The sequence below is a fragment of the Octodon degus genome, unplaced genomic scaffold (genome assembly GCF_000260255.1).
Source record: "Octodon degus isolate 3935 unplaced genomic scaffold, OctDeg1.0 scaffold00089, whole genome shotgun sequence".
Classification (NCBI taxonomy): Eukaryota; Metazoa; Chordata; class Mammalia; order Rodentia; family Octodontidae; genus Octodon; species Octodon degus.
In genome coordinates this window covers 8,711,408-8,734,365 of record NW_004524665.1, presented here as the reverse complement: position 1 = coordinate 8,734,365, position 22,958 = coordinate 8,711,408, and the positions used below count along the sequence as shown (strand labels likewise).

At 51.9% G+C, this 22,958-nt stretch overlaps 1 protein-coding gene across 13 annotated transcripts in view; it reads left to right on the top strand.

Annotated features, from left to right (window-relative positions):
* The window catches only part of Hdac4 (histone deacetylase 4), a 255,289-nt gene that overhangs the window by 142,253 nt on the left and 90,078 nt on the right, over positions 1-22,958 (top strand). The window contains exon 1 of one of the 13 annotated variants that reach the window (XM_023722253.1): positions 14,973-14,995. The exons of the other annotated variants lie outside the window; for them this stretch is intronic. The gene's annotated coding sequence lies outside the window, so the exon portion shown is untranslated. Of the gene's footprint in view, positions 1-14,972; positions 14,996-22,958 lie in introns of those variants that run through there. 13 annotated transcript variants of the gene reach the window in all.

The window sequence follows — 22,958 nt, the reverse complement described above, 5'->3', positions numbered from 1 at the left end:
GAGCTCACAGAGACAGTTCCAGCTCAGCTGTGGGCCATGGGCAGCGTCTCCGATGGACACAAATGCACAACGTCTCTTGTCCTTCTTGCTCACGTGGTGAGGTGTCCATCCGTGCCCTGCCCTTTGGGCTTGTTTGTGCTCATATTGACAGAAGCCCCCAGTGCTCCCTCATGCCCGTGTACCTCACTGGAGAACTGCGGCTGGCACCGCTGGGCCGTGACTCACGTTTGCCCTCTGTGCCTCTGTAACCTGCCTTCGGGCTTATAGTCCTGCTGACACTGGGGCGGAGGATTGTGCTCTGGGCTGTCCTCCTGCTCTGGGTCTGCCTTGTGTTCATCTTTGGATGTGTCTTCCCTCCTCTGGGGGCGCAGCACTGTGTCCTCCAAGGTACAGTCTTCCTTCTGGGATAACCGCCCTGTGCTGGCGGGTGAGCATGCTGTCTGCTCATCTTTGGGAGCGGGGCCTCTGTGAGACTGTGGGACTCATGTAGTCCTCGGAGCTGAGGCCTCAAGGCCTGCTTCTGCCTGTATCTTCCTGGGTCTGCTGAAGCTGGATGCCCGCACCTAGGGCAAGGACGCAGCTGAACAGCTCAGTGACTGCGGCCAGCCCTGTGCCTCACCTTGTCTGGAAAGGAGTGTCTAGCTTTGTGGGCTACCGTGCTAAGAGGCCCAGGCACCCACTGGATGAGCAGATGCTCTTCCTTCTGCCTCAGGCCTGCCTCTGCCTCTCTTTGGGGCCCCCAAGCCCCATGCAGCTGTAGCACAGCTGCCACTCCCTTGGCCCCCACTTGCTTGGGAGCCAGCCTGCCAGTGTCTGGGACAGCTTCCCCATATTCATCCGAGCTTTTCTGAGTTCTTGAACACAGTGTTGTTGCTGTAGCTTTCTCTCTCGTTTGTGTTTTGTTTGTATTGGTGCTGGTTTTGTCTTTCTAAGCCACGTACCTACTGATTTAGTGGCGTCTTGGAGGGAGAGAATAATGATGGTGTTCCCGGTGCTGTTTTCACCAGAACTGCCCCTGTGGCTGTAGGCAAGCCTGTCACTGGCTGAGCTGTGCCTCCCAGCCCAACTGCGGGCTGGCTCTGCTTCCTACAGCCTTGTTTTCCAGCTGGGTTCTTCCAGTATCCCCAGTGCTTGAGGGGGAAAGATAAAGGCCTTCCCCATCCTGAGTGAAATTAGATTGTTTGGTTATTTATGTTTAACACAAGTGTTCCACCCCATTACACTGCCTCTCGCTGCTGTGACCCACAGTCACAGCTCAGTGCCACCTGCAGGAGGAGTGTGACAGGGAGATGCGGGTGGCTTTTGGTCACAGTGTCCTGGAGGCCAGGTTGCTCCTGAGCTGTTACACAGCACAGAAGGCCTGGCATCTGCAGATGGCACCTGGCTGCTTCTCTGTTTCCCAGGAAGAGCCAGATAGTAAGCGGCTTCAGCAGGGCCCCCAGGGCCCGTGTTAATGTAGAGCTAGGAGCCTGCCCTACCCCGGGTGTTTGCGATTTCTGGGCTGTTAGGAAAGGGAGGCAGGATTTGTTTTTCAGTGTTTGTGCATCTGAAGTGTCACTGATGTGTCCCTGATTACCAGAGTTGGTGTCCAGGGACAGATCTGTGCGTCGTAGCGCCATTTGTGGTTGAAGCACTTTTATGTTTTCTTTTATTGCCAGTGTTATATTCTATGCCTTAGGGCTCTGGAGTATTAAAATGTGTCTGGAGACGTCTCTGAGCTGTGTCCAGGGCGCGCCCTGCTGGGATAGGGAGTGCTGTTGTCGGAGCCGGCCCATCCTAGGTGGTCTGGCCCAGCCCAGATGCCTCCACGGCCATACCGTAGCCTCCCAGGCCATTTTCCTCATCCCAGCACCATCCTCTAGCAAGGCCAGTGCTGTGTTTACGTTTCTGGACCTCCAACAACGTGGACACATTGTCAAGCACTGTGTGGAACCGGACTCGGCCTCTGTGCCCAGTAGGAGCCTGTGACTCGGTGAGGAAGACTGGAGGCATCCCTTGGCAGTGGGTCCTTGGTTTGTGACTAGAATGAAGGAAGGGAGCATGGTGGCCCTGCTGGCATGCTCAGGAGCCTGCAGGACACTCTGCCTTCCTTCCAGCCCCACACAGGTCTGTGGCGCTCTGAGGGACACAGAGCTGGGTTTCCCAGCTCCCCTGTCTCTGGGCTGCCCCAGCTTCAGCCTCCCTCCAAGTGACTCCCCCATGGACTGTGCCTTGCACATGGTGGTTGAGGTCCTACGAGGGGCCTTTGGAAAGGGCAGAGTTGGCTGGGCAGGGGTGACACTGGCCGCTGGCCCCAGCTTTCCCCCGCTGCTGCTGTGGACTGGATGTTTGTTCTCCTTCGTGGATCCCTGTGCTCCCTCTGTTCTGCCTTCTTTGGGCTTAGATGGATGTTCTCATGCTGACTTATGGGGTTGGACGTTCAGCTCATTAGTTTTTGTATTTTCTTTCTTTTCAATGAAGTGTCTAAGGTTATACAGTTTCCTCTGGGTAGAAATGGAACTGGCTTTGATAAGTTCTAATTTGTAATATTTAATTTAGAAAGTATATTACATTAATACGTGGTAAAGTATTAACGTTTCTCAAGAGAGTTATCTGCGAATTTGTTTTACTTGTTTTCTTTGAGAAATGGTGTTTAGAAGTGTTTTTTTCCTTTACTTCTGAAAGTCTGAGTTTTCAGTTAATCACTTTTTACTAATTTCTTTGATTGCATGTAGATGCTCTGGGGCCTCTGAGCTCACCGTGCCAGCCTGTGTCAGCGTGTGTGGGAGTCCTCCTCCCTGTTATTGAGTGCTGATGGCCCAGAGAGATGTGCAGGCAGGCCAGGCTTGGAAGCCACTGGATCCTTGCACTCCCTTTGTACTGGTCCCTTGGTGCTGGGGATTAACCCCAGGGCCCTAGCCCTGAGCTACATCTCCAGCCCTTGTTTGGTTTTTATTTTGAGACATGCTGTCTCAATAGTTAAGTTGCTGGCCCAGGCTTGTGCCTGTGCTCCTCCTGCCTCGTGTTCTCACAGTGCTTGGATTATCTGGCTTGTGCTGGTCAAGCTGGGAGTGGGTGAGGGCAGCGGTAAACGTGGGGAGTCCCTTGGGGAGTCAGGAGCATAGCAGAAGTGGAGAGGGCTGGCTTTACACAGGCAGTTGGGGCGGGACTCCCAAAGCATTATGTAGCAGCTGGTGGGGGGGCGGGCTCCCGGGAAGAACCCCAGGGAGGGAAGGGAAGTAGGTGGTCCCCCTGGGGGCCAGCTAGCTGATCAGGAGAGAGGAGGAGGTGTGGAGCGGAGGGCTGGGCCTTGAGAACGAAAGTCACTCAGGTGGGACTTCCTGGCCTAACCTGGGCAGGCAGGTTTTCCCTCTGGTGCCTTGGAGGTTCCTAGAGGTCCAGGCAGGGATACCACATGAAGCATGCCCTGAAATGTGCTGGTAGCCACGAGGAGCAGGGCTTCAGGGCAGTGTGGAGGCCAGCCAGGCCAGGCAGGAATGGAGAACGTTCTTCAGACTCTAGAACAGTCTGCTGGGCTTACGGAGGGGCCTGTGGGCCTCAGGGAAACAGGAAGGTAGCTTGTGGCCCAGGGTTTGGGCTTTAAGGACCTGGAGAGTGGAGCGGGCTGTGGATGGGCCCAGTTGGCAGGGAGCGGGTGTTGGTGTTGGGTGTGTCTCCACTAGGACACACTGTTAAGCGTGCAGTGTGCAGTTTTGAGCTTGAGCTGAACTTGGGAGAGACCTGGGCCATGAGGTAGCAGTTCCGTTTCTACCAAACCTGAAGTCCATTTGTGCCACAGGAAGTGGGTGGGTGCAAAGCACATGAGATTCATGTGCCACCAGCCCCCCCAACAAAGCTGTAGGTGTCACAGCCTTTGGCAGGACTTGCTCAGTGTAGTCTGCTGCTGCTAAGTAGTATGATGACACTGATGACACCGGGCCCCTTCCGAGTGCTGCTGCTGTCCTCCATCTGTGTTCTGTGTGCTCACTGGTGGGCCCTGCTCCTGGGACATCCCACTGTAGGTACAGGTTAGGAAGCAGGTGCACAGACGGAGTGACCTCCCTGGGGATTCCTCCCCAGTTCTGCAGGCCAGCTGCCTGGGGCTGCTGCCCTCCCCTGTGACCCACAGTGCCTTTGAAGGGTGCTGAGTACCTGGTTGGACCTGTGAAGTCAAGTCGGTTCGTGGCGGGTTCCAGGAGCCCAGGCAGGCGGCCTGGCCTGGCCCAGCCAGAAGGTGCCACGCTGGACAGGGCCTGCTTGTCCCACAAGTGCAGCCGGTGGTTCACCTTGTTGCAGCCTGCTCTTCTCCTTCCGCCGGACGCAAAAACAAATCTTCTATTTTTAAATATTTCAACTGTTAGTGTTAGGTAATAGTGGTTCCTGCTGTGGCCCAGCTGTGAGATGAAATACATGAGCAGACGTTGGAGGTTGCTAGGAAGGAAACTCTGAAATGCATTCTTGTGTAAACTTGACCTTACGCAACTACAATGGTGAAGAAAATTGCAGATGAGATTGCTAGCGTTCTCCAACCACTGGAGCCAGTTTAGCTTTTTGATGATGTATTTTTACCCACTGGATTTGGGCTTCCACAGTGCAAGAGGGAGTGTGGTTCCAGGTGGTGTGGCTAGGCAGGGACCCAGGCGGCGGCCTGCACCCATGAGCTGCGCACCTGGTAGGCTGCTGCTTGCGCTGCATCTGATTTTCCCCTGTGCCATCCTGGCTCGGAGGGCTGGAGGAGCTGATATGCTCAGTAATAAGCCTTGGCTTTGTTGTTATCGTTCGTGTTTTACTGCCTTTGCATTGCAGTCGTACAGCCTTAGAGTTCTTTTCCAGTAATGCTTTGTTTATAAAAATTATTGCAGCAAAGGCTGAAAGGGATTGCTCACTCCTTCCATTACTTCTGAAGGGTGTGTTTGTCTTTAGTGGCTGCACTTCCATGTGCGAACTTAAAGTGCATTTTGCCATTTTTTTAGCAGGGTGGGGCCTCATTCTATTTATGGTTTCCAGGAAGTACATTTGTGTACATCTTGAACGCCAAATTGCCAGTGGCTCACCAGGTTTTTATTTACAGCTCTTTCTCATTCGCATTTGCAAATACTGTTTCCATAAAACGTTTTTCCTTCTTGGGGGATATAGAACAAATTAGAAACATTTAATGGATTTTGTACAGAGCTTCGAGGGCAGTTTTGAAGTAGGGAGCACGGGAAGTCCAGCTCATGCTTCATTGTTGAGCCGCTGAGCCAAGGAGCACAGATGGCCGGCCACCCCAGACGCACTGCACTCATGCCGCCCGCTCAGAACTCTGCACACACAGGCTGCCCTGAGCACGGGCAGCTGGCCTGGGTCACTGCTGAGTGTGCCCGCCTCGTGGTGCCGTGTAGTCCCTCACGCTCGGCAGGTGCTCGGCCACCTTCCACTGGGTACTGGGTGGCAAGAATTGCACTCTCCGTGGCATAGCACATTTCTCTGGGGAAAAGGCCCTTGAGAGTAATCTTCAGAACTAGTTTCATTTCTTTGTCATCTGCAATATCTTCACAAGTGTCCACTTGTCATTTAATAGGCATTTGACCAAACATACAGCAGAAGAGAATCAAACCAAGCTGTGAGGTACCCTATAAAAACAGCTCACTGTCACCGGTGACTTTGGCTGACAGATAAGATGTTACATCTATTATGCATTCAAGGAATCCTTCAGAATGTCCACAGATGTGAACGCTGCTGGTACTCAGTGGCAGGAGGCACATGTTGTGCTCTCTTTGCACATGGCTGTGCAGCTGGAGGTGAGTGGGGGCACAGGGAGGGGTACTGACCTAACTTCCCAGCAGCCTCTGCTCACTAGCAGTAGTGGAGACTCAACCCCGCCTTTCTTTCTTATCTCTCTTTCTTTTGATAGCCTTTGTTTGGAGCCATGCTTAATTCCAGGGATTTCCTGGCATGGTTACGGCTCCTTTCCTGGTGTGCTAGAAGCTGGTGCCTGGTAGTCCCTTTCCTGACAGTGTACATCAGCCAGCCAACTTGAGTCCTTGAAGCTCATCCCCTTTATTTCTACCTTTTATTTTCTGAAGTTAGGTTTGCCATGGTGGAAGCAAGGATGGGCACAGTCTGTCATGGTTGCTAGCATCTATGGAGGAAATTCTTAGGATAGTTACAGATGGAGTGGGTGAAGAAATCTGGGGAGTGAGGCTTTCTTGTAATTCTGATGTCACTGTCAGTAGAAGACACATCCAGGGGGTGCGCTGGGAACACTGTTGGTCGGACCATCATTCTACTGCGACAGCAGGCAGTGCTGAAATGGCCAGAGCCGCACACAGGAACAGGGCAGCTCCAGCCTGGGTGCGGGTTCTGTCTGGTGTCTTGGCAACTTCCCGTGAGTCCAAATCATTTTCTTAAATTTGTATTATTAGTCAGGAAAACCTGTGTCTTGAAAATAAACAACTCATTTCCAATCTTTTATGAATTTAAAGTTGTAAGATTTCATTATACAGGATTAGGAAGCAAGCCAAAAGATGGATGTTACTAATGAAACGAAATTACTAACGCTGCTAATTATTGAAACTGTGGATTAATGAGTGTATATTTTATTCTTTGGTCTCATTTTGTGTATCATTGAAGATTTTCGTAATGAAAAGTACTTTGGGGACCCCCCCCCCAACCCTTTAATGCCACAGTCTGGTCTGAGAGCCTTTTCCAGCTCTCATCTCCCCTGCTTCCTTCTCTAATAAGCATGGAAAAACTTGTCTACCTTGAAAAACATATGATTCAGTTTTCTTCCTCCCACTTTCCCTCTATCCCTGCTTCCCTCCCTCATCCCCTTTCTTTCCTTTTTGCCCTGGGTATGGAGCCCAGGGCCCTGTGTATGTTGAGTATATGCTTGACCACTGAGCTGCACCTTGCTTTGCTACTTCATCTGAGCCCCCATGCCACCGGCTGGCTCCCCGTAAGCGCTCAGTGCTGCTGCCCTGGGATGCATTACACAACTCTCCACAGAGCAGTGTGTATGTTTGGAAGCAGCTGCACCCTTGTGTGAAACTGATTTTAATCACATCTGCCCAAGCTGGCAGTCATGCAGAGACTGTGGCCCTCCTTCTGTAGGGGTATGATAGTGTAGCTCAGTCTCCTCTCATGAAGATGCCCACCCTCCTGGTCCTCACTTCCTGCGTTCTGCTGCCCTTGGGTGGGGGGAGAGGGCCAAGGTGTTGCACGGGGGAAGAGGCCCTCTGGAGGCCACGGTTAGCACCCCACTCTCAGGAGAGAGAAACATCTTTTTGAGCCAATGTGTTTTGGAAACTTTCTTCTTTTATTTTTTTTCTACCAAAAGAGGAGTGAGAACATTTTAGTTTGGTTCTTGAGTGGAGTTCCCAGCCTAAGTACTGCATTCATACATGTCTGTGTGCTTACATATGTCCATAAACGTGTGCTGCTCTGAGTCCTGCCACGTGTGGACTGCGTCCTGGGGAGAAGCTTTGCATAGTGTAGCGGATGAAATGGACAAGCCACAAAGGTCAGAGTGCAAGGTGTACACACATGTGTACCTCAGAGTAATCTGTTTGATTTCACAACACATTGGGGCTACTGTGTGAAAATTATATATTTTAACAGTGAAGTTGGGTTTATGAGGTAGATACACCCTAACTTTGATGAGTTGAGCCAAAGCTATAACTTTTACCTTTATTATACTCTGAGAGGCTCAGATGAGCTTCGCCATACGGCATGCCCAGGGTTTGCCCTGCACGGTAACTCACTCAGTGAACAGCTGTCCACTGGCCCCTGAGAGACCTGGAGAAGCATGTGTCCGGGCCTCAGCCCCAGTCCACCCTGCCACACTTGTCCTGCTGGACTCTTGGGTGGGATTTGGGGTTCTTGTTTTTATCGTGGTTGGCGGAAGGTGTGGTTTTCCACAGATGTTGGATGCATTCTGCTGTGGGCTGTGTTGGCATGGTTGATCCAAAGAATGGGGTTGGGGTTGGTCGTGGGCTCTGATTCCCTCTCCTCATGCCTGGGGAGGGGACTCAGTCTTCTCTGAGTCTCACAGTAGCTAGTTTTTCATTCCCCAGTGATTCATCACTGCCAAGTCCTGTGCCTATGCTCCATGCCTCTCAGTAGCACCTGCCAGCGTGATGCACAGGACCATCTTCCTCTGAAGCAGTGTCCTAGCTCTGTTCCTGGTCCCTTCTTGTGTCCTAGTCATGTGTCTTCAGGCTCCTTGTTGTCTTAGCGTGGGATTCCCAGGGCTTGTCATCATGACGATTTTACTGGTTTGCCCCACCCACTGTGGCTCAGAGCCCCACCTGTGCTGCCACGTGCAGACGTTGTGCTCTAGCCTGGCTCTCCCCAGTTGCAGGGCTGTGAGCTGGTACTTGCTCTGGAGCGCCACTGGGCTTTTTTTGGGCTTACCAGTCTTCCTGATTTGCCCTAGACTCCTGCTTTCCCACTGGCCTTACCCTACAGAACCATCCTGATTCCCCTTTCTTAGCTGTGCCTCCCTCCCCCAACACACACACAGCGTGAGATCCGGACCTGTCACTGCCCTTCATTGCTCCTGGGGAAGGTGTTTAGAACAGGTTTCCTGTTACACCATGGTGAATATACTAAGAAGTCTCCATTGTGCATTTGGAAAGGATGAGATGTAAAATGTGCCTAGTAAAGCTACCAAGATATGAGTAGAGTCCGCCACAGCTTCCCACCTCCGCTGTGCTCACGTAGGCCCAGACTGCTGTTATCTCCCCCTGCACCGTGGCCGCTGCCACCACTTCTGTCCCTGCTTCTGTCCTGACCCCTCTGGCCTGATCTCAACCTGGAAGCAGAAAGTAGCTGGCAAAATAGTTGACTATCCAATAGTGTTCATCTCCAGACTCCAGAGCCTGTGGCAACAGTTCCTTCTCTGGCAGAGGGACTTTGCCTGGGGCTCTCTAGATGGACACCTCCCATTTTTTTCTGGATGAGCCAGTCACGGGGACCTTCCAGGAGGAAATCAAGAGTGTCATCTAGATGGAGTTGTGAGGATGGGGGGGGGGGTGGCAATGCTGGCTCTGAGGATAAAAGAAGCCAGCAGCTAAGGGCCAGAGCTTCTCCAAACCTGCAGAAGAAATGCAAGAAATGCAGCCCTGCTGGGACCTGGAGTGTAGCTCTGTTAACTCCATTTCAGACTTCCAGCCACAGAAGTGCAAGGCAGTCGATGTGCTGCCTTCCCGTGCCACGTGGTACCGCCTTGTTGCTCTGTGTGGCAGCTGTAGGAGACTGACACAAAAGCATGGTCCTGTTAAGACGTAAGCCAGCCAGGCTTGCCTTCTTGTCATGGTGATAGTGGGTTGAGTTCTCCCCTTCTCTGTGCCACAGTTTCCTTTTGTAAAGTAGCATCTCCCTGAAGCACTAGCGGCCTAGTTCATGTAACTGATGACTGCTCACCCACAGGTGCCAGGGCAGCCCCCGGCCAAGCCCTGCTAGCCAGCCCTGGTTGCTGTGTTCTGCTAGGTGTGGTCCTGGACTGCCCTCCTGGAAGTCATGTGCTGGGGTGTTTCAGCTTAAGTACCTCGGGTGCCCGTTGCTGGAGTCAGGGTACGGGCTCAAGCCACCAGCTGGGTGGGCAGAGGCACTCAGGTCACAGAGCCAGGTGCAGGCAAGACAGTGGCAGGCTGACTGGAGGTGCACAGAATGGCCCACGCCATGTCTGGTAGCTGTACAGGCTGCGGGGAGCGCCTTTGCTCCGTCTTTCCCAAGCGTGACCCTTGGCGCCCATACTGTACAATTCATCTGCCAGTGGTGTGGGGCTTGACTAGGCAGTGTACGGGCTGGCTCCTGGCCACTTCCTAGTCCAGGTGCTTTTGTCCGTTGTGCCCTTTCCCTGGTCTAGTCCCCCCTGCTGTCTGCCACTCTGTGTGCCATGTGGTGTGCTGTTTCACACCAGCCCTCTGTGGAGTAGCAACAAGCTGGGTGCCCCGTGTGACGGGAATGAGGCATGTGGCGCCCGGGACTGGTAGATCAACCAGCCAGCCACTGGTTGGCCCACTGAAGTGCCTGGGCTGCCCTGGCTGGCAGACAAGTACCCTTCCAGCGCATGTACCCGCCTCCAGAACGCTGTGGTCATGTCTCCTTGTGTGATCTGTTTTATTGGAAAGCTTCATGCCCCTTTTTTCTTCTTGTTGTTTGGGATTCTAGGGAGGGAGGAAGGTCAGTGCCTCAGCTTGTATTCTTTACAAGAAGCAATTCTTGAAATGCCAAGAGCGAAACCTCTTTCTCAAGCCCTCCAGGAGGCTGTTGGGTAGAAAGGCCCTTTAAACCTGATACATCATGTGTTTGTTGTTTGGGTGTCTCCCCTCGCCCCACCGCCTTCAGGGTCTCATTATGTAGTACAGGCTGACCTTGAACTCGCTTCTGAAGCCCAGACTGGCCATCCTCCTGCCTCAGCCTTCTGAGCATTGGGATCCCAAGCATATACTACCAGGCCCAGCTTTAAATTAAAGATTTTTTTTTCTTTTTGAGACAGGGTCTTATTATGTAATTCAGGCTAACCTTGAGCTTACTTTGTAGCCCAGGTTGACCTGGAACTCACAGTGATCCTCCTGTCTCAGCCTTCCAGTGGTAGGATTACAAGTCTCTACATCCAGCTTTATTTTTATTATTATTATTATTTTTTTTGGTCATCTTTCTGTATCTTCAGTTGTGATAGTCCAGAGTCCATTTGAAATACCATACTTCACAACCACTTTCATCCCTTTCTTTTTAAAAAATACATTTGTCACTGATCTTCAAAATTAAAATTTTATGAATCAAACAAACTCTGGGAGCTGGGTAGATAGGTCAGTAGACTAAGCACCTGCCTGGCAAGCTCAGGGCCTGATTTCAATTCCCAGCACCACAAAAAACAAAACAAAAGAAAACCTGGTGCACCACCTTCATACTCACCACTCCGTGAGGCTTCTGGAGCCCGCGAGAGTGTTTTCACGCCCAGAGGAAGTTTTGCAGAGCTGACTGCGCCTAGTGACTGGTAACGCCAGGTGCCCTCCCGCCCTGCTCTTCAGTCCTGAGCCAGGTCCAGCTCCCACCCCAAGGCTGTTGTCAAGCTGCCTCTGCTGAGTGTTTGGGCTGTTTCCTGGGCTTTCAGAGAGAGAACTAAGCAGCTGTGCAGGCTTCAGAGAGATTTTAGGATGCCAGCGCCGGGGGTGTGGGGAGTTCGGATAGTGTGTCATGGGCTTACACACACCTGGGCGCTGTGCAGGAAGCGCCATGTGGGAGTGTGTCACTCCTGAGAGCTCTGTGCCAGGAAAGCAAGAGGAGTCCCTGCCTGGTGTTTATTTCTAATCTTATTGTATATTTTCCGTGCTAGGGATGAGCCCAGGGACCGCACATGCCTAGGTAGGTGCTGTACCCTTGTGTTGCACCCCAGGCCCTATGTGGGGCCTGGAGCTGCCTCTTCAATTGCTGAGTGACTAGGCCGGTGAGCCCTAGTCACCACCTCAGACACCCCCAGGAGCTGGGATCCGCTGCTGGGGGCCTTGCCACTCAGGCTAGGCAGAGAGGCCAGGAACTGGGGGTTTCTTGGTGCAACTCTGGGCTGACATTTCTTCAGCTTCCTTTCCTAGGCTGGACAAAGGGCCTGTGGGGTTCAGGAATGTGGAGCCCTCTGTGCTTCCACAAGACTGTCCAGCCCTGGGAGAAGCGGGTGGGGCCCACACGAAGGAGGCTAGGGCTCTGCTGTCCATGCCTTGCACTGGAGGAGCAGCAGTTCTGGGTCTCCACCCAAATAGGCTAGAACAAACAGTATACTTATTTCCTTCTCACAGAAATTCTTACTAAGTAAAATTCCAGTAGGCCAATTTAAAAAGGAGTTTATAGGGGTTTTTTTGTGTGTGAAAAGTTGAGTTTGCTAAAGCAGGTGGCATACTAGGTGCTAGTGCGAAAGAATGATGACACCAGTGGGAAGACCCAGCCCCAGAACAGATGGCCACCAGCCCTCCTAGGGCAGAGCCTGGACCCCATTGCCTCCCCAAGCCCTTGAAGGTCCTGTGCGCACCACTGCTTTGGGGACTGGCCCAGCCGAACCAGGATTTGACTCTCGGGAAAAGGGGCAAGCATCCCGCAGCCCCATCCTACCCCCTGCTGCTGCCCGGAGGCCCCAGTCCTGCCAGCCAGCCTCTGCCCCAGGGGTGAGGGCTCCCTGGAGCATGGGACTGCCTGAGCGCTTAGCTTACGGGTCTGCTGCAAAAAGCCTTCTCCTGTGTTTGACAGTGCTTCTCCTGCCCCGCCTTTGACTTCCTAGTTAAAAGCTTGCTTATTATTGCAGACACAAGTTCTTTGTCCAGTAGAGGGCTTTACGTGGGTCAACTGTCTTTCCTGACTGGCCTTTTCTCCAAGGTGATCTAGTGAGCAGGGGTGCGCAGTTTAGATACAGTCAAATGCACCCTTATGATCTTTTTGGCAAGAAGCCCTGGTTGCTTCTGGAGTTCTGTTCTGAGAAGAGGGTGTTTCCCAGTGTGTCTCCTGTGACCCTCCACCTTTGGGCCATACCCACACGGTTCATGTGCCCCGTGGTGTGAGCAGATATGCTTCTGCCTTCTATCCAGGACGTGCAGCTGTGTCCCAGCAGATGCCTCTGGACTTGGTGTGCTCCACAGGAGGCACTCGTGTGGCAGTGCAGTGCTGTGCTGGATTTCATTCTCCTGTGTGGCTTTGGGTCCGTGACCAGGGGCAGGTGCTGCTCTGCACTGTATGGATAGATCAGTCTGGAGAGAATCGATATCTTTAGAACATTAAGGCTCCTTGTCCTCACGTGTGATCATTCATTGGGTCACTTAAAACATTCTTCAACAGTATTATGATTTGTATCTATAGGTCTCTCCCACTTCTTGTTAGATTTCATCCTAAATACTGCACATATACATGTGTTTAATGTCAGGTTTCCTGCTTTTTGCAGTGTATTGACATCATTTGGGTTTTTTCCTCTATGGTGAGCTTCTCTAGTGTCGTACTTATTTTTCTTCTTAGTTCTGATAACCTCTGTAACAGGGGAGTTCAAGTCCAAACCCAGAGTCTAGAGAGCTTTGGACCTTCACCAGGGCAGCTGGCCACCTGGGGCAGAGGCTGGGAGCTCGCTGCTTTCTCTTTGGTGCTCTGTTGCCCAGGGACATCTGCTCTGTTCCTGGATTGCTAGCGCTTTCTGAACCCTTTCTGAAGGCTTTGATCTTGTGCTGGCTTGGAGGTGAAGACGACGCGTGTGCCGCAGAGGTGCGCAGTGTGCACACCTCGTGCCTGTCTCAGCACCACTCATGCAGGCCTGAGGTTTTGAACGCCCCCTCAGCTAGGCTGGCTAGGTGCGCTTCATGACAGAGACTCCCTCTGTCTTTTCCACAGGTCTTTGTAGGCCTTCCAGCCAAGGTTTTCTACTTGCCACCAGGGTGCGCCCAAGTTCGCTCTTCTTCCTGAGTCCTGGAGAGGCTCACTTCGGCCTGAGTGATCACCTGATGAAACTTTGCCAGGACTGCCTCTAAGATGATTTTGTGACAGATTTTGAAGTACTGATTCCGTTTAGTTTATGGGTAAAGCGTAGAGTCGTTCTGCTGTTTTTCTTCCCTCCAGCATTGGAAAATTTTGTTTTTCTAGAAACGAGTCTTTTATGTAGGTTTTTAAATGTGTTGGCCTAAAGTTGTGTGTGTGTGTGTGTGTGTGTGTGTGTGTGTGTGTTTAGATCTGCCATATCTGAACTTAGGTGGCCTGTTAAACTAATGTTCTTTGTTATTGTTTTTTCTGCAGTACCAGGAATTGAACTCAGGACCCTGCACTTGCCAGGCAAGTGCTTATTCTACTGAGCTATCTCCTCTGCCCTAATGTTTTTAATTTGTGCTTTATCTTTTACTTTCTAAAGTAAACTTGACAGTTTTGCTATCTCTTTAGTTAAAGGATGTGGCTATGTGTTGGTAGTAGCGGTAGAAGGCATCGTGGGCACTGCTGGGCCTGTGTTTCTTTTTGTCCTGTACATGTATCTTGGCTACTTTTCCCTCATTGCTGAGAGAAAATACCCGACACCCAGAATTAAGAAAGGGAAGGTTTATTTAGCTCACAGTTAGTGGAAGTTTCAGTCTATTCTCAGCTGGCTCTGAGGCAAGTGGCACCTGGCAGAGGGCAGCCATTCATGGCGGTGGAAAACAGCAGGAAGCAAGAGCAAAAGGCAGGAGCAGCGGCAGCAGCACGACACACAGGCAAGCCTCTCTCCTTTCCTCACACTGCATTCAGGCCGTTTGTCCCAGGCCGGTGTAGAACTCACACCCATACAGCGTTGGATCCAGAATTAATCACAAACTCTAGAAGCCCGCCCCAGTGAGTACATGAAGCTTTGGGGGGACACTTAGATACAAACCATAACATGTGACCTCTTACCATGGTGTCTCCTCCAGATTTCTTAGCTTCTGCATAGACTACAGGATACCTTTCGCAGAATCCAGGTGTGCTGCCTTGTGTTTTTATCCGGAGTTCTTGTGTGAGCCTAGGGTTGATTGGGTGGTTAAAAAGAAGAGGAACCTTCCCATGGCTTCCCTTATCCATATCCTCTGTGCAAGAACTACTGCCCATTCCTGGGGTGTTGACATCTGACATCCACCGGCTGGACCTGGAGAACTATGACACCACCCATGGGCTGTCCCCTTTGCCTGATGTCTCTCCACGTAAGAGCATAGGGTACAGCTGCAGAGCTTGACAGAGCGCTCTGCCAGCATCTTGAATCTCTGGTCCATAGCCAGGTTAGGTGGCTGATAAGAGGACTTGTGCCTCTGGGGAGGTCCCTTTTTGGGGGCTCAGTGCCCTAACACCTGCCCTTGTTTGTGTGTGGTCCATTTAGCTTTTCTGCCAGGAGTAACATTTGGAAACTTGCAGTTGGAAAGATGGGGTGAACTGTGTGGAGGTACAAGCTGACATAGGTGAAGAACAGAGACAGTGGTGTAAAGCACATATCTGGCACTAATTGTAGCCTTTTATTTTTAGCAGTGAAAATAGTATTTCGGGATTCTCCCTTCCATCTGCTTTGCAGGTATGGTTGGCAGTGCTTTCCTGTTGCTCCTAGTGGGGAGTGGGGGCCTTCCTGTGGGGCTATGTCCCAGCTGTGAACAGCTGTGCTAGGCAGGTCTGGGCAGCTCCCTCCTCACCCAGAGCTTTTTAGGAAAAAGCTTCTTCCTAAGGGCCTGGGGCTGCAAGCCCTCCAGCAGCAGCGGTAATTACAAAGGATGCCCAACCTTTGGTCAACAACAGCCCAGGTCTCAGCTCCAGGGAGGGAGCAGGCTGGCCCATAGATGGGGACTCGGGGCTCAATGCTGTTGTTTCTGAGGTGGTCCCTGAGAGTGTTCCATGGCAGCTCTGGAGCAGGGCTCACGGGCTTGGGGTGTCTGGATCTCAGCAGTACAGCTAAGACCCACAGAGGCTGGCTGGCCACTGTGGGATGGGCCATGAGCTCTGGTGCCTGACTCGCCCCTTCCTGAGAACTGCTGCCCCTTGTGTTCTGGGAGCTGCAGCCTGCTTCTCTGGCTCTGGACCCCACAGGACCCTCCTGAGCTTGTGTAGGTCAAGGGTGAGATGACAGAGTTCTTTTTTGGCTTGCTATTGCATGGGAATTGTGCTTCCCAACTGCCCGGTGGGGCATGGTTGGTGTCCATGAATCCCGAGAGAGTCTTACCTTACCACACCTTTGGTGGAGGAGATGGGAAAGAAAGGGGAAGGGAGGGGAGGGGAGGGGAGGGGAGGGGAGGGGAGGGGAGGGGAGGCAGCCTGCCCTGCCCAACCCACTTTCAGCTGGAAGCAGGCATCTCCTCCCTCCTGGCTTCCAAGATGGAAGCTGGGTAGACCAACACTTTCCAAGTGTGTATAGCCAATTTTTTATTTCAAGAAACATGAAGGGAAGACCCAGTTTCAGGGTTACATTTCACCTAAGTAGCACCTGTTGCCCCACTCTGCTGCCCAGTGCCAGATTAGAACCCCACTTGTGGCACATCCTGTGCACCCCTTCATACACAGTGTTCGTATTTACTTCACATTTTGATTTCACTTGAAAGCAAAACCACCTCTTTGTGTACCATGTGCTTGTTTGTCAAGCATCGTGTCTGTTGTAGTGAGGTGGCAGCGTGAGCCTGTTTTTGGCGCTGAGCAAGGCCAAGGGAAGGGAGGTGTGGGAACTCACCTGCACACGAGGCCACGACGGAGCCATGCTTGTCTTGGGCTCTCCCTGCGGGATACTCTCACGCTCTCTGTTGCAGCGCACTCCTGACTTCACCTTATCCTCACAGCTAAATTGAGTCATTACAATTCAGTTAAGAGCACTTGGGGGAAGATGATGATGTGTGGAAGTCAGAATTCTGGTTGGAGCTTGGCCGTGACACTTGTCCCTTTGAATGTTGGCTTTAAGGTATGTGCTCTGAAGTTTCAAGGCCAGGGACAGAGTGAGCACACACATCTCGTTCTCTCTGGAGAGTCACAGAAACTGTAGTTCAGATAGCTATGACCTAATGCCAGCCCAGCACTAGTGTTCACCCTAACACTAAGATCATGGTCTCAGAATACTAAAGGGACCCACATGGGGGTCTAGCAGTGGGCAAGAAGACCCCGGAACACCTTCTCTCAGCAGGCAGGGCTGCTGTCCAAGACTGATGAGGACATGTGCCCACCCAGAGGCCCCTTGACTGGGACAGACCTGGCTCAGTGCTTGCAAGAGCAGTAGCTGTGGGGCGCATGGATTTCTAAGGGTACTGAAGAAGTTGACACACTTGCCACTGCTCACGTGGAGGATGCTAGGAGGCCGACACATCACCTGGAGAAACTGACACGTAAGGAAGAGAAGGAACACGTACTCTGCCTTTTTTAAAAACTGTGAGAATAACAAGAAAGCTGTTGTAGATCCTTTTTCCTTATAAAAATGGTTGTCAGATAGAGAGAGGAATGAGCCTGGAAGAGCCCCATGCAGGGACCTGACAAGGGACTTCAAGGGCTCCTGTGGCGATCACTAGCTGCTCACACCCCAGGCCTCCTGTGGGAGCAGAGCCAAAGCGGCCCGGTTTGCAGGGAGCCAGCCAAGGCCGGGGCCTCCTTCCTCTGTGCCTCACTCTTCTGTAGGTCCACGGGACAGATGGCCACTGGCTTCAATCTGCCATGGGTGTGTCAATGAAAAAGACTTGGAGGAACAGTTCAGCTGACGGCAATGTCTGAACCTTCTTGGGGTCCTGATTTGAATGGAATTTAAAACCCCACTTTGAGACTGTCCAAGGGAGGATACGTCCTGGTTGTTAGGTAATATCTAGCATTCTGGCTGGTTGATTTGGATGTGTTGATGTTTGTGTCGACTAAGCACTGTCCTAGAGATTCTTACGAAGTGTTTTAGTAGGCGTGCTGGAGTACCTGATCGGCTGTCCAAAGGAAGGGAGTGGGTTGGCTTACATGGATGGGCCTGTGTGGAGGGTGTTGGAACTGGAAGTCCATTGTATAATTCCCCTGCCAATGTGTCCTTTTAAGGTTGTCCACAAAAGAAAATCAGGGGCTGGGGAGATAACTCAGTAGAATAAGCGCTTGCCTGGCAAGCACAGGGTCCTGAGTTCAATCCCCAGTACCAAAAAAAAAAAAAAGATAAAATCCCACATTCCAGAGAAAGGCCACACATGGAGATGGCAGGGCAGATGAGGTATATCACCCACAGTGCGGATGGTGGAAGGCAGGTGGCTGAGCACCCTGGGTTGGTGCTGCCGTGCAGCATGTCCCGGAGAGGAATAGTGGAGGGCACAGCGGCTGCACGGCCTGTGGGGTGGAGCCAAAGCCTCAAGGCCCCGCCACAGTGCTGCTGAAGGTTTATCTTCTGGAGACCATCTGCCCATGGGCTTCTACCTGGGACAGAGCACAGAACAGGGGCAAAGGGGCACGGTTCCTGACGAGGGTCATTGGCCCACGGGCTGGCCTTCACTGCCCAGGGCCCAAACAGGGAGACCATTCCCTGGGCACTAAGCCCAGGGCTTCCTGCTTGGGACAAGCTGTGCCCAGTTCCTTCAGGAAAGCACAGTGTGGCAAGAACTACTCCCTAGCTCCTCCTGGCAGAGTTGATGCCTCTGCTCTAACTCAAGGCATCCAGGCATGAAGCACAGACTGGAAGTGAGTCGTTGTCCCTGTCCCCACTATGGACGTGCTGAGATACTTCCTTGGGAGCCCAGAGCAGAACAACCATGCAGAAATGTTAGGCCCACTGCGTGTGGTCATTTCCACAGTCAGTTAAAAGCAAGACAGCAGGGGCCGGGGAGATAGCTCAGTAGAATAAGTGCTTGCCTGGCAAGTGCAGGGTCCTGAGTTCAGTCCCCAGTTCTGAAAAAAAAAATAAAAGAATATTGAACATTTGGCCAGGGAGATGGCTCAGTTAAATAAGTGCTTCCCTGGCAAATGCAAAGGCCTGAGTTCAATCCCTGGTTCTGCAAAAAAAAAAAAAAAAAAAAAATCTTTCCCAGAAAAAGCAAGACAGCAGCAGTCTTTAAAAAACTCTAAAAGGTGAAAATAAACATTAAAGGAAATCTTATAAAACATTGAATGTAAGGCAAAGAAAAGAAAAATAGTAGAGGGTGGGAAAAAAGCTTGGAGGGCTGCACCCAGAGGCCTGCCACCCACAGACATAAAGTTCCAGCATAGAAAGCACAGGGGCTCCCCAGTGAGGTCATGCACATCACTGGAGTAGCGGAAGGGGAGGGAATGTCCACAACTGGACACACGAGGCCACATCACAGTCGCAGCTGAAATCCCAGGACAGTGAGGACAAGGAATGGCTTCCCAGACCACCAGCAAGGATAGCCTGCTCCTTGCAAGACCCAGGGTCAGGGTGGATCCGCGCTTTCCAGGCAGTGTCAGGAGCATGTTTGTGTTCTGATGGGGTGACCTTCAAGCTGGAGTCCTGTACGAGGCAGAACCTCACAGGAGGGGACAGGACACAGTTCTGCCGGGCAGAGCACATACCCTGTGCCTCCTCTTCCAAGCAAAGTGGGCCAGAATACAGAGAACAGCCTCAGAACGGTGTGGCATGAAGGAGAGGGAACCACTAACCCAGCAGAGACCACAGGCCCTGGAGAGAAAGGGTTTCATGGCAGTGCAGGACCCAAGACTTGCTGGAGAAGTCCAGCCCAGATGCGGGTATGTCCAGAGCCAGCCTGGGCAGCTGTCTTCGCTGGAAGCAGAACATCCGAGTGAGCAGGCTGAGCCTTCTTATTTCCAGGCCTCTTTGCCATGTTGTCACCTCCCCCCTTGCCCTGAGGACAGCACTCCCCGAGGCTGCACAGTGTGTCCCTGAGGGCCACAGTGTTCTTCCACCCCACCCCAGGACCACACCTGTGGGCATCCCATCTGTATGCATTTGCTTCAGGCCTGTGCACCTGCCTGACCAGAGGCTGCAGCTGAGCTGGCCCTGGTCTCTGTGATCTTTGTAACTAGAGGGAGCTTTTAACACCTGTCCTAAAAGCTGAAGACAGTTGGCTGAGGGCCATCAAGCCATGGAAGCCTTTGTCATCTTACTGTGCTGGGTTCACCTGCCCTGCCCTCAGTGTTATTGGCGGAGGAAGTGCTTCCAGGGCAGAAGCTGGGCCCAGGTGGCTGCCGGGATTGCAGGGGGGAGCATGCTCTTCGTGAGGTCCTTTTAAAGTCTGCAGCCTTCTGGATGGGCAGCACACTGCTTCATAAGAGAGAGCATTTTTCCTGAGTCCTGCATTGCCAGCGTCTTCCCTTCCTTTCCTCCTCCCCTCCATCTCTCCCTTGGTCTCCCAGTCGCCCCACACAGGCAAAATGTCAGCAGAAGGAAGTAGATGGTTACATAGTTGAAATATCTATTATTTTTCCCTTGATTTGAATGAGTCATTCTTTGCTTGAAAAGACCCTCAACTTTGACCATGTTTTCTAAAGAATAGTGCTGCTTTTATTCTACATCTGTATGACGGCGTGGAATGGTGTCAGGAAGAGAGGAGCTAATTCATAGAGTGGGAAATGAGTGTCCTTCTCTGGGGTTGGGTATTGAAAGAGAAGAGCAGTGAGCCCTTAGCCTTGCAGTCTAAGCGAGAGCTGACTCGCATTCTCTCCAGAAGGCTGAATGTGGTCTTTGTGTCCTCGCTAACGTCACACGCCTGATTGTAGTAATGTGTTTCTCAAGGCACGGCCTATAAAAGCAGTTTTCTACTCCACCATTGAATATTCATAAAAATACAAGCCTTTTGTTTTGACGCACATTCTTTAAGTAGAGAAGGTTTCATTGTTTTCTGGGGGCACTCTGGGTCAGAAGCACACCAGTGGCTTCTGTTGGAAGTGATGGCCTTTCCAGGGCTTCAGATACAGAAATAGCATAAGTCACGCTTGACGCAGCTGCCGCCCTGCACAAGTGAGTGAGTAAGGGCCAGGGTTCCTGTGTCCACAGTTGGCACGGGCTGGGCTGGGCTGGGCATGGGCACAGGCCCTCGGCCCCGAGGCTGGTCCTGGGGTAGGAGGCAAGTGCCCAGGAGTCTGAAAGGGTCTCCCTGTCCATGCAGGCTCGAATCCTCCTCCTCCTCCTGCCTGTCTTGGAGGAGAGGCAGTGGCCAGTGATGGGACTAGAGACGCAGGCATGGAAGGACTTTCCTTTTACTTTAGCGTTGTTTATTTTTTGGTACTAGGGATCAAACTCTTGCCAGACAGGTGCTAGTGCCACTGAGCTATATGCCAGGCCCAAGGACTCTGCTTTTAACTCCTCCAGCAGAGCGAGGGTCTGTGTGGGCCCTCAGGAAGGCAGGTCGAGGCTCTGCTCACCTCCTTCTCTTGACACTTGTGTGAATGAGCACAGTGCTTCAGGGCGCTTATTGGTGGCCCCGGTGTGCTTCTGCTGTTGCCTTTCGTTGCACAGAGCCAGCCAAGTCCAGGCCAGGTGTAGGCACAGTGAGGGCTCTGGACCTCCCTGCATCTGAGGCAGGCTCTCAGCCTCTCCCCCATCACCTTGGCTGCCTGCAGAGAGGCGTCCATAGTACTGGGGAGGGCTCCTCTTGCTGGTCAGTGTACCAGGTGTGTGTCCATGCCTACAGTAGGTGTGACCAGCAGCTTACCCACTGGGCTCTTCTGAAGGGGACTCCTGTCTTCTGTAAAGTTGGAAGTGGCGAATGCTGCACAGATGTGGCAGTGGGTCGTTGCCTGTGCCTACATCTTGGATGTTGCCTTGTCACGTGAGATCTCAGGTCCTAATGGCATGTCTGTAAACAGGTCATATCTAACCCTCACCTTGGGCCAAATGATATGATAAACCGGGAGCAATATAGCATACGAACTGTGAGGTAGTATGATTGTTTTATTAATTCTCTATGCATTTTGAAGTCAGACTATCACTACTTACCCAGACAAAAATGCAAAACAGAGAGACACTGGACATATCTTGCCATGAATGTAGACTCCAGCTTGGTACAGTGACAGTGGGCTAAACCCGTTAGTGAATGGGAGTGTGTATACATGAGAATAGTGGCAGTGTGACCCTAGAAAGCAGAGGAAGACCAGCCCAGGTGGTCTGCGAGTAGCCAGGCAGCCCAGCAGGCTGAAGGAGAGCCCTCTGATCAGTCAGTGATGGTGCAAAGAAGGGATTGGTAGAACCTATCACAGACGGTGCCTGGTTAGTCATACCTAGGACGGCGGCGTGGCATGCTTGACCCTTGACTGGGCCTGCGCGGAACAGCCTTCAGGCTAGCATGTTGCACTTCTCCTGGCTGGGGTTATCAGGCAGCTCTCCTCCCTGCCCACCATAGTGTTTCATTCCTTAAAAGGAAACAGGGAAACATGAGAAAATACAGACCTTCCTGCTGCAGGTGTAGGCACATAACTGTGCGCTGACTGGATGGGGAGCCCTCCTGTTGTGCTGCGGAGTGATGTTCCTGCGACTGCACGGTCAAATGAATTGGTTGCTAAATAAGGAATTGTATAGAGTGTAAATTAAACTATTGAGAACAAAGAAATGATCAGAGGAAATTTCAACTTGAGGACTTAATTTGTATTTGTGCAACTCTTGCATGTGGCACTGAAATGTATAAGAGACCATGAAACTGTCCTATACTGGACAGCACGATGAGCAGCAGCTGCACACTGTGTAAGCAAGGTGCACTGCACATAAAGACTTTGAGCCTCAGGAAACAAGATGTACAGAACTGCACAAAAAGAAGACGGCCTGTCCATTTGAGCAGGGAGTTGTAAGTCCAAACAGTCATTAAAAATGCCTGTACTGATGTTTTATAGAACTGGCATTGTTGACAGCCTCTTCATTTTGTTATATTTCACCATAAAATTGATCAAAAAAGGACAGAGAAGAAAAGCATGTAAGCCAGTCTTTGCCCGCATGTGAGTGTGGATCAGGTCTTGCACATTGAATACACATGGACAGCACTTTCTACTCTTTCAAGCCCGACACCCAGTTAAAGATGAAAGACTGTTTAAGCTGTAAAGGTTGCATATTCCTAACGATTTGGAGAGGAAGCAGAGGAGGAGCCCCATCTGATTTCCACCCAGTGCAGAGTAGGAGAAGCCAGTGACAGACCAGGGTAGCCTTCTCAGAGGTCCAGAAGCCAGTGACACCCTGGAATGGCATTCTCAGAGTTCCAGAAGCCAGTGACACCCGGGGGTAGCATTCTCAGAGATCCAGAAGCCGGTGACACCCTGGGGTGGCATTCTCAGAGATCCAGAAGCTCTTCAGGGCCTTTGGGCTGTTTGGTCTCTTCTTGCCCCCCCTAAGAAAGTGGCCGGCCCCGCCTAAGGCCAGTGTCTCCGATGCTCCTGGGTTCCAGCTCCTTTGGGCATTGTGACCTGCCTGCTCACCCAATGGAAGCCCTGGCAAGGCAGATCACTGCAGACACCCCCAAGTGGAAAGTGAGTGATTATTGTCCACATTTTGGCAATACCTCTGCCTGTGCTCTGCGGGCCCTAAAGCTGGGAGGACTTGGTTGACTGTTGCAGCTTCCAGAAGCTGAACAGCAGCTTGTAGTCAGGGCCCAAGC